Source organism: Bombus impatiens, unplaced genomic scaffold, assembly GCF_000188095.3.
Source record: "Bombus impatiens unplaced genomic scaffold, BIMP_2.2 scf_0452, whole genome shotgun sequence".
NCBI classification, from domain to species: Eukaryota; Metazoa; Arthropoda; class Insecta; order Hymenoptera; family Apidae; genus Bombus; species Bombus impatiens.
Window position 1 is genome coordinate 1,383,427 of NT_176871.1, and position 11,618 is coordinate 1,395,044.

General features: G+C 44.0%; 1 long non-coding RNA gene across 1 annotated transcript; it reads left to right on the forward strand.

The window, feature by feature from the left end:
• Positions 1 to 4,361: 4,361 nt before the first annotated feature.
• Positions 4,362 to 5,220, forward strand: LOC117151811. Its single transcript, XR_004461944.1, has 2 exons — positions 4,362 to 4,437; positions 4,991 to 5,220. It is a non-coding gene; the product is annotated as an uncharacterized LOC117151811 (long non-coding RNA).
• The last annotated feature ends 6,398 nt before the right edge of the window (positions 5,221 to 11,618 follow it).

Genomic DNA, 11,618 nt, shown 5'->3' on the forward strand with positions numbered 1-11,618 from the left:
TTCCTCGCGACATTTTTTGAAAATTCGAAGCAACGAGACGAAGGCACGTATCGCGCCGCCTTCGAAGCTTCATCGTATAGAGAGCACTCGGTTTTTTTAATTAATCGTAGGGAAAAAAAATCGCTAGACGAAGCTCGGCTCGTGTGCACCTTTCCTTATTTTCTCTTTGATCCGGTGTTCTTTTCGTATCGAGAGGTTCGCTCGAAGGGTCCCGCGTCTTTCTCACAGCCACGCTAACGCGGTTCTCAGTCAACGATTTCGAAGAACGTTCTTTCCTCCCCCCGCGCTGCTTTCCGACGATCACCAAACGACGATTATCGCAAAATCTCGCGTTCCCTCTATACTTCCTTTTTTTTTTTTTGTTTTGTTTTAAGAGCATATAAAAAGTCGTGTGGCACATTGACGGTTGGAATGTTATCATCGTTTCATTAAATTTATAATAAGAATCATAATAATTAATAATAGTAGTAATATAGTACTTCTTTGTGTTGTTAATAATATTCTTTTATGTATGTTTAATAATTAATTAATTAATTAATAATAATAATATAATAATATATATTTATATATATAATATATATAATATGTACCTTTTTTGTTTACTATAGTAGTTTGTTTCCTCTGCACTTATCGTTTATATTCTGTGCTGACTGCGGGTTTTGATTTGAGGGGACTTTCACCCGGTCCCGATCGTCCGACGCCATATTTATAACTCGTCGATCGTTCCCCGAGCCGGCGATCGTAAAAACGAAACGAACCGAATCGGAACGACTCGACCGCGTTATTTGAATAATCATCGCGCCGAGACGATACGGGCTACCAAGTGATCCTTGCTTATTATTTTTTTTTTTTATTTTTTGCATTGCTCTTCGTGGCATCTGCGTTTGCGTTGATCACTGTTGGATAATATGAGATGTATAGATTTTTAGTAGCTGTACTTGTAACTCGGATGCACGGCGATCGTAGCGAGTGGTCGCACGTAGCGACGAACTCGCGATCGCGACGTGCTCTGCTCAGACAGAGAGAGATGTCTATTGTTGCTGCTTGTGTGTTGCTGGTTGCATTGTTCTCGGTGCCCGGGTGAGTATGCAACCCGTGGCACGGCGCAGGGAAACGATCGGACGGTCGCGGCGCCATCGGTTCGAACGGAACCTGCTCTTCGATCGGTCGAGCTGTTGCTTTCTCTTTATGGATACGTTCCACGGGACTCGCGAGAAAATTCGTCGTATTTCGTGTCCGTAGACGAAACTACTCGTATCGACAGCGATACGATCGCAACGAATTTTCGTCGTGATTCCGGTAAAGAAAGACGCGCGACATGTCGAATCCGAATGACGCCCGTCACGAACGCACCCCGCTTTAAACTGTAAGGAGACGACTGGTATCGGGAGGCTGCAATATTGTTGTAGCTGTATGTAGAAAGCAGACTGCGTGTATTGTTATACTTCTGGTGTTCGTTTAGCGTGTCACTGAGTGTGCGTGTGTGGTCGGAAATGCGGGTGAATTTTTCAAATTGCTAAAGGTTGTCCGGAGGGGTTGTTCGTGTGGATGGATGACGATCTGTCCAATGGGATTTCGGTGCGGAGGGGATCGGAGCGTGGGGATTTTACATTCGGTTTGGATTCTTTAGTTTTCTTTTTTTTAATCTTCTTGTCCTTAATTACCTCTTTCGCTTTCGATCGGTTACTTTAAACTTTAAAAACTTTGTAGCGCATCGGAACGCGCCCGGTCTCGCCGAGAGTTTCGGCGGGACGCAGTGATCGTCAAGGCCGGAACAACGAACTGCAGCTCGAAGACGAAGAAAAAACGCGAAAACGGTTGGCTCCTCGAAGAGGTCTCTCGTATACGTAACGCGCCGCTCGGACGTGTCTTTTGATTAATTCACCGGCAGTTCAGCGTACTTGGTCCGTAACTAGTTGGTCGTACTTTGAAGTTCCGGTGCGTATGATTTCAGAGTGATTTTGGTACAAACAGGTTTGATTGAAACACCGAGTCACCACCGTTGTTCCAACGTTCCGAGATTCGTTGGCGAGCCGATTCGATCGGTCGTTTCATAGTCATACGTGATCGCCACTTCTTTTCATCGATTCGACGAGTTTTCCTATCGATCGACTCGTTCCTTCGTAGTTCCAGTCGGACGTTTCCAACCTTGACGTTTTGCGCGGCGAGGCCGGGCATACACAGTGACAATATAGAAAAACGGAAAGAAACGAAACAACACGATATACAAACAACTAAAGCGCCAAACTACGAGTACTACCGGTGCTAACTACGTAGTACCAGCGCCATTTTTTCCTAACGCCTACTAGTCGAAAAGTCTAGGCATAGTCAGTGTCGAGACCGACCGCCTCCGATCTGGCCCGCCACCTTCGCGGAAATGAGATCCGCGACCGACGAGGACGCATCGCTCTAACCGCAAACAAGACCGACTCAGTTCGCTCCTTAAACCTCGAAATAGGAACATGAAAGTAATTTCGATTCGTATATGGAACAAGAAGTAATTGTACTTTAAAGAATACATCACCTTTTGATGGACGAATAATACCTTTGTTTCACGAACTTCGTTTTCACCCGTTGACGCTCGTACGGACGCAGCAGCGATCGCGCGCTTTCCCTTTTCTTTTCTCTTTTCTTTTTTTAATTTGCTTCCATTTCTAAATATTTTCCCTTCTTACTTCTCAAAATCTAACGATGCGAAACTCGAAATTTAAACCGATTAACGTTAGTTAGCCGAGCAGCCAGTCGATGTCGGCGAATCGCGCAACCATTATTTTGTTATAAAATATTCGACAAAGGTTGAATAAAAATCCCGATAGCCTCTAACACTTGCTTCTACCGAGCACCGACCGATCGCAGCTGTCTCTCCGCGGGTGTCGAATCGACGAGCACCCATCGGCCGTGGCGTCACGCGTAAATCTTAACCCGCGCTAAGAGGTTTTCCCAAACTGCGGCGCGAGATAAACTATCGCTAGAAACGTGCGTGTCTGTGTGTGTGTGTATGTATGTGTGCCCGAGAATGAAAAAAGACGTTTACTGCGGCAGCGAGAACGGATGATTTCGCGTAGCTCGTTCATTCCCAGCTGTCGCGAGAGAGCTTTGCAAAGAAATCGCTGTCAGTCGCAATACGAGGAGGCTCCGCGATTCGGGCTGATGTCGGAGGCGTGGTCGAGCACTGGCTTTCCCCGTCTTTGCCATTCTCGCGCTCAAATCTTCCGATTCTTTTTTTTCTTTTTTTTTTCGTCGTATATCTATCTACCTATCTATTTAGATTCCTTCCTTTGCGCGTGTGCCGTCCGTGTGAAGTTACGCGGACAGCGCACGGGCGTACGCGTTAGAAGTTTCCATAATTATATTTCGGTGTCGAGAGCCGGACGTCGAATCGACGCCTTGTCGACTTTGTTCGCCCATTTTGAACACAAATCGGTAAGTTCCAGCGTCGCGTCACATCGCGCCGTTTAGCGTATACGAATTCGCGGAAGATTCGACCCACCGCTTCAGGGACGACTTCCCGCCTTTTAAAGTCATTGCATGACTAGAGCCTACGAATTACGAGCTTATTAAAGCCAATTAGAAAGGTACCAAGTTTTCCACCGTTAACGGACCGTACCATCTCGGTTTCTACGTTGGTTCAGGCGGTAATTTATCTACTCTCTTTGGCCCTTCTCGATCCTCGGCCGTGCGCGTCGTTCTTCGTTTTCCTCCTTCCCTCTTTTTGATTCGATCGAAAGACATCCGAAAAATTGCCGGCAAAAATTGATCCAGGTAATACAGCTTAGTTTTCGATCAAGCGATTAAATTTCCCAACGTCTTTGTACAATTGTCCACGAGACATCGAACTGGATATCCGTCGAAGAAAGACGCGAACGTTCGAAGATAGAGAAAACGGCGTATCATACTTTGTCGTCGAATCGACGTCGGCTGCTTCTTGCAGTGTATGCGAGTACGTGTACGTGTTCTATGTAATATGGTAACGTATGTCTGTGTGTGTGTGTGTGTGTATGTGTGTGTGTATGTACGCGTGTTCGTCCGTTTATCATATGTATGTTGTACGTGTTATTCTTATGTGAACGACAGGCCAGCTCTTCGTTGATCACGAAAATCCCAACATTCGAGAATGCGTGAATTGAAAATAGAATTTAAAAACACGGTAACCTAGCGCGTAACAGTTCGTTTTCTTCATTTTTTCTTCGACGTCTGTTTGACGTGTACGTGTGTGGGAGTGTAAATGCGTGTCGAAGAGTGTTTCTCGCGCATGTGTGTATGCGTGCGTGTGTGTTCCTGGGTTTTGTATGTGTGTGTGTGCGTGTATGTGTGTGTCATCAAGAGTGCGTTGTCTTTGTGTGTGGCGTCAGTGTACCTAATTGCACTTATTCGACAAAACGGAACGTAAAAATGAACGCAAGATGGCGGCCGGACGGCCCTGGAACGTATACGGAGGTAATATACTTTTAAAATTTAGCTTTAAGGTCGCCCATCTCTATTTTTTTTTTTTTCCACTTTTCATTTTTGTTCTTTTGCCTCTATCCCGTTCACTGCCTCCTGACTTTAAACCAACCCCACCATAGAACTAAAACTTCAGTTTGCTGCTACGGTATTACATTCGTCGTTCGTTCTGTTGCGAGTCGTAAAAACGTAACGTCGAAACTTAGGCACAATTTGGAACTGTTTAGACCATTTCTACACGACCCCACCCCGACGGTGTTCGCGCGTCTACCGTTCGAAGAAACTGATTGGCCAATTTTCAATCGATATTTCGTCAGTCTTCTCCGGTTAAGTTCTAAGGTTCGATAATCGTTACGAGGTTCGACTTGTTTCTTTTTTCTTCTTCTCCTTTTCTTCTTCCTCTCTTTTTTTCTTTTTTTTTTTTTTTTTTTTTTTTTTTTTGTTTTTTTTTTTTTTTTTTTTCTTCTTTTGTTTTTTTGTTTTTCTTTTTTTCTTCTTTTCTCTTCTCTCTTTCTTTTTTTTTTTCGGCCCTGGAACGTATACGGAGGTAATATACTTTTAAAATTTAGCTTTAAGGTCGCCCATCTCTATTTTTTTTTTTTTCCACTTTTCATTTTTGTTCTTTTGCCTCTATCCCGTTCACTGCCTCCTGACTTTAAACCAACCCCACCATAGAACTAAAACTTCAGTTTGCTGCTACGGTATTACATTCGTCGTTCGTTCTGTTGCGAGTCGTAAAAACGTAACGTCGAAACTTAGGCACAATTTGGAACTGTTTAGACCATTTCTACACGACCCCACCCCGACGGTGTTCGCGCGTCTACCGTTCGAAGAAACTGATTGGCCAATTTTCAATCGATATTTCGTCAGTCTTCTCCGGTTAAGTTCTAAGGTTCGATAATCGTTACGAGGTTCGACTTGTTTCTTTTTTCTTCTTCTCCTTTTCTTCTTCCTCTCTTTTTTTCTTTTTTTTTTTTTTTTTTTTTGATTCGAACGAATTTCTTCGAAAATTATAACGCACGAAAGAAACGAATGTAGGAAGAGTTTTCAGTGGACGGCCATCCAATTTTACTTCGGCAACCGAAACACGCGAACATCCCCTACGCAAACCATACCAAACGTGACGATACTCTGTGAGGTAGCTGACATTGAGCCGTTTCAGGGCCAATCGGACCAAATCTTCCAGTTTTTGGAAACACCAACCACCCGAAATGATCGTCGTTGCTCGATGTTGCGAGGCTGACGAACAAAGAAACAAATTATACGATAAACGATTGAATTTCGACGATCGAGAGTCTAGACTTAAAATTTCAAGCGAAAAGATCATTTATTCTCTCTTCCTTCTCGTTTTTACTTTTATCCTGCGACGTAATTCCGGGAACGAGAAGAAAATCGCTGTTGGTATTCGAATGTTCTCGTTTGCCCGCGATGAAACGGAAAACGCGTAACGAAAATATATGAAAGCGATGAAAAAACGAGAATCTTTGGGCCCGATTTTCCGAGCAATGCCCGCCATCTTGGTCCCGTCTGACCACCGGTGTGGATAAACGTAATCTCGCGATCTCGCTTCTCCCGTATTTGTTTCATCTTTTGGTTTCTTTTTGTTTGTTTGTTTGTTGGCTTTCAATTCGCTCTCTCTTACTCGTCATTTTGTCTCCACACACCGTAATTACAATAGTATTTGTTTTTTTTCTTTTATATCCGTAATCTTACACATATACACTAGCTGGTTACAATAATTTGTGAAAAATATACATCAAAATTTTGTTACTTTTTACATCACAGATATTTTAATATAATATATCTTCTTTTAATTCTTAAAGATTTCTTTTCCTCCCCGTTTTCGACCAATCCGTCTCTCGCCGGATCGTTTCAGCGTATCGCCCGCGACGTAAAAGGAGACGGCCGGAAAATCTACGAACGCGAAATCATTCCTCTGCCGACGTATCTCCCGCGAGAACGAATTTTGAAATGCCTTTGAAGAAAAGCCGCGTTTGATCCGATGAAATCTGGCCTGCGATTTCGAGAAGCCGATTCCACGACGCTGCCGCTACGTCGTGTGTATTAATACAATCCTTTAGTTCCGTGCTAACTGGATTTCTTATTCTCGTCCCGCCGTCTCCCTCGAAGAAAAAAAAGGAAAAAAAAAGAAGAACGTAAATCGACACTTCTCTCTACAGTCGCGTTGGCAACGATATCTGCCCTAGCTTATGCGACCTCGTTACATCCACCCTAACACTCCTCTCTAGCTATTTCTTTCAAAGAACGAATTTCGATAGCGACAATTTTCCTAAAACCGCTGTACACGATAACCAATGGACAGAATCTGTCCGTACGCCGATAATGTTTAAAATCACAGAATGTTGTCCAATTTTATACCTCTTACGTGAATATTTGCCCGCAAAAATAGAGAAGCATCTCTTTCATTTTTCTAGAAAATTTGTTTTCCTCTCTTTTCACGTGTGTTTTGTCAATCGTAGCAATCGGTTCATCGATGTCCATCGTTTCGGACACCAGAACGAAGAAGTCCCGAATTCCTCGAGCCGAGAACCAATCGTCCCTCGGTCTCGTCGATCGAAATCGCTGTGGCAGACACGTTGACGCGACTGTGTCACTGGGAAATCATTACACGGCAGCCTCGTTAATTACGCCGTTAGCGCCGATCGTCCCAATTGTCGCGATTCAGTCGTCCCGTTCTTAGCGAACGCGGACGAGTCTCGTAGCTCTCGCGTGTCTAATTCGCGCAGGAGTCGAGGCTGTCGTCGTCGAACCAGAAATTTCCTCTTCCACCACCCCTCTCCCTTCCGGAAACCTCGCGGATCGATCCCACGAGGCAAATCCGCGATTACCATTTTTGATTATCGTCTCTACGCGAATTCTCGAGAAGTCATTTTGTGCGTTGTGCATCACCGAATCGAAAGTAACAACAAAATTTCACACTGCTATCATCCCCTTTCCTGTCTTTTCCTTTCGTTTCTTCTTCTTCTTCCTCTTCTTTTCTTTTCCTTTTTTTTTTCTTTACTTTTAATGTGTTCGAAAGAACGAACGAGAGCAGCGTCTCGCGCGCAACATTTTTCCGACAGGACATTTGCCGAAACCATCGAACGAACGTCGAAGCTCGAGAAATGGACGAGCGGAGGAAATCTCCGACGACGATGAAGTCGTCGATCTCGCGGACATAAGTCTAATTGCGGCGTCGCGCCTCTCGTTTCCCTCGGTTGTAAAAGCCGCGGGAAGCTACCGTGGAACCGCGCGTGGATCGACGACGACGGATATCGACTCCTGGTTAGAGAACGCGTGCAGAACGTCGCGACGTATACTTTTTTGTAACTGTAATTGAATTAACGACAATCATAATTTACGCACGTTTTACAATCATCCGCACGATAAATATCCATTTTTCACATCTAACGATAAATCTTTCGTAAAAGGGTACTATCGGGAGTCTCTGTTGTCCCGGGTGTGTCGGTGAACTGGATTTTTGCAAGGTAGAAAGGTGAAGAGGATTCGATTAAATCGGGGGAGGGGGTTAGAGGGTTTTGGGGGGTAAGAGTAAAGTTAGAAAGGCAAGAGGGATGAAGGAATGGGAGTTAGGGTAAAGGGCGAAGGGGAAGAGGAAGCAGGAAAAGAAGGCGGTAGTTGGAACGAGTGTAAGAAATATCCTTCCCTTCCTTTTTTTTTTCTTTTTTCTTGTTGGTGTAGTGCCTGGCGAATGTTTAGAAAAAGGTGTCCTTTCCTTTTTGTTTTTCTTTTCTTTCGAGGTATCGTGTAGGTAAGATCACACCGAACAATTTACACTTTGACGCGAAGCGGGTAGTCGGCTGGTGAGTGATTAAAAAGGGGTGTGTTAGTGGATACAGGGTTAGAAGGAAGGTTTTAATTTACGTTTACACACAATCATGATTAGTGCTTTGCTTTTCACTTGTGTTTTTCTGCTGTTCAGCTTCGATATTAATTTTTTTTTTATTCTTTAACCCTAAGGAGACCTTAACGTTTACACTCAATAACTTGTTATTTTTTTTTTAATAGTTTTCCGACGCGCTTCTCTGCGTGGGTGCGCTTCACCCGTCTTTTTTTTTTCATTCCCTTTTAGAGTTTTCCTCCTTAATTCACGGTTTTTTTGCTTTAAGTTTAGGGGTGGATAAATTTTAAGTTTAGTTCCAAAAAACACCGAGAGAGTAGCCTTGCTTATACGATTTACTTTTTTTTCGTAAGGTATAATTTTTTTTGCGTTAGTAAGGAATTTTTGCTTTTTTTAAAACACCGAACATACATGCCTTATACTTTATGTACAGCCTAGAGTCTTTCAGTCGTTACTTTACTTAAAGAGAGTCATGAGATGAGTGCGTGAATTATCCTTTCGTTTCCTCTGTCCTCGTCCTTTTTTTTTTTTTTTAGAATCAGAACTTGTGAAATCCTCCTCGACACGCGAGAAAGACGGAAAAATCGTGGCCCGCGGTGTGTACTTTAACGCGCCGAACTTCACTATTTTCCTCGAACGTGGTAACGTTTTCTACGCGTGTTTCGCTAAAACCAGTCATTCTGCTTTCGAATTCGCCTGCTTTCATCGATTTCGTCTTGGTCCAACGTCCTGCTCGGCTACTACAACTAGCGAAACGACGAAATCACCACTTCTTCCCTTCTTCTTCTTTTTTCGTATTTATTTTAACGTGTTCATTCTATATAGTCAAGGATCTCCTGTCGAACGGAATTCTAATTTGAAATACGAGAAGATACCTCGATAGTCGCGCGCACGACGCTCATGGATAACCTGCGAAAAAATTAGTCAAAAGAGGAGGGACTGGCGTTCTTCGTGTTGTATCGTCGCTCACCGCGACCGAAACGATCGTGATAGAATTTCGAAATTTCCATTCCAAGAAGTTTTGACGTTCGCTGGCCTTTTTGCTCGGAAATTACATGATTTTCCGAAGCTTCCATCGGCTGTGTTAACGTCAAAGACGCAGATCAAGTACGTAACGATGACGATGGTGATAAAACGTTGTATGAATTTTGCAGAGATTAATTTCTAAGGATCAGTCGCATCGTTGAAGAGAAGCGAAAGAGGAATTCTTTCTCCGATACTCAACGATGATGCTCTCTAGAACTCGTTACGGTAGCTGCCGTCGTCATAGTCACCGTCACTGCCACCGTAATAGCCGATAAGAAGCTTCGAAAAGTCGTTTAACGTCCGGAAAGAGTATCAACGAACATCGGAACGTGTTTCTTGAAATGGAAATCTCTGAATTCCCTTATTAGAAATAACGATGGCCGATCTTTTCGACGCGTTCGAATTTCATCTAATTTTGCTACGTTTTTTCTTCGACGTTAAAAGGAAAACACCATCGAGATACAATCGTGTGGTTCGTAGAAAAAGTCAGACAGGAAGAAACTAATGTCCGATCGTACGAAACGTCGTCACACTCGCCTGATTTATCGTACGTTTCGATCGTCGACCACGCGGATCGACTATCTAGAAGAGAAAGGGAACCGATTCCTCCCAGAAGCGAGTGGGATGTTTTCCTCGTGAAGAAATTCTACGAACGCCGCCATTACAGCTGCTTCTCTTCCTCTACGCGATAGAAAATTTGCAATTCGTATCAAAATGCGTGGCGTTGCCGCGCGTAAGAAAAATTTTTGCACTTCGGTAATGAACAACCGAGTGGAGAACAAGCGCACGCCTATACATATAGCAATCCTTTTTCTCCAAATGCCTTATATACATCTACGCGTTTCCATTTTCTCTTTCAACGTTTTCCTCGTACATCTCCCCTCGCCGCAGTTCCATGGAACAAAACGATCGTCGTCGATGAGAGAATCGAATTAAATTCGTCTGTCTTCCCGTTGCTTCTTCAAACGACAATCCCAATGTTCTTCGCTTTCGGAAACGTAACGCGCGTGTTCGTGAAATATTTACTTTTTCGTGCATCGATCAACGATAAGAGCGATCGTTCCCTCGTCGATGAAAATCGTTTCGTACCTTTCTAAGCAGCTTATTCCCGCTTCCCTCTTTCGTCCTTGTTCGATGCGACCCGTTTAAGAGGGGGTACGCGTTTTTACCGAACGCCAGCCTCGAAATAACCGAGATTAGAGAAATATTGTCGCCTTATGAAAAAACGTCATCTATACGCGCGCCAACAAAAGTCTTGGCTCGTTCTCGTTTCGCATACGTTCGTAATGACCAAAAATATATGTATATATATATAATATATAATATATCATTCCTTATATAATTATGTTGCTCCTTACGAGTTAAGTAATGTTAGTAGTAGGTAATAAGTTTTTTTTTTTTCTTGCATTAGGTAGTTTTACATCGATAGAGGAAAAAATACGTTGTTGCGTCGGCAATTATTCTTATTTCTTCATTTTTTGTTCGTCTTCTCGTCGCGTTCGCGCGTTCAAAATGTCTATCATCGGCCAACGTATCCGCGCGCGTTGTCGACCGGACAACCCTGCAGAATTTTCATCGCGCGCTCCTACCCAACGCGTATCTTCTCTACGGACGCGTGCACGCGCGGACTGTTTCACGTGCTGCTTCGTCTGTTCCCCGTTTTGTATTTTAACGCCGGGCCGTTGCATAGATCGGCATACGGTAATACCGTACACGCGCATTCTTGCTTACCCGACGGTGTCAGAGGCGTCCATATGTACGTGTGAAAATAAGTGTATCACCGAGCGAATGAGTACGTCTATCTGCGTGTCTCTGTGGATGGCCATGTGTGTGTATCGTGTGTATGCATTCGGTACAATAACGTTGCATCGTGTCTTGTATCCGTTTCTTGCCTTCTCCTCCAATCGAAATATCGCCATAGTCAAAAATGTACTACCGGTACGACCTACCGTCAGCTGGACGGAGATCGAGCGCCGGATACATGTAACTGATGGAATCGCAGTGGGTTCACGGGTGGTTGGGTAGCATTTACGCATTTCTGTGTTTTCCCTTTCTTTTTTTTTTCGTTACTCGCTTTTCCGTCTTTTTTTCTGTTTCCTCTATTGCCTCGCGACGTTCAAGGGGCTTCCGGGTGGAAAGGGCAGGGTCAGGCTCGGGACTACTACCGTTTCGTGCCACGTTTCGCGTTTTCTTCGAAACGTCCCTCGTCCTATACACGCACACACACACACCAACGGAGGAGGTGCTCGGCTTTCACGCCCTTCTCCTCGGAAACGGTCGCGCGTTC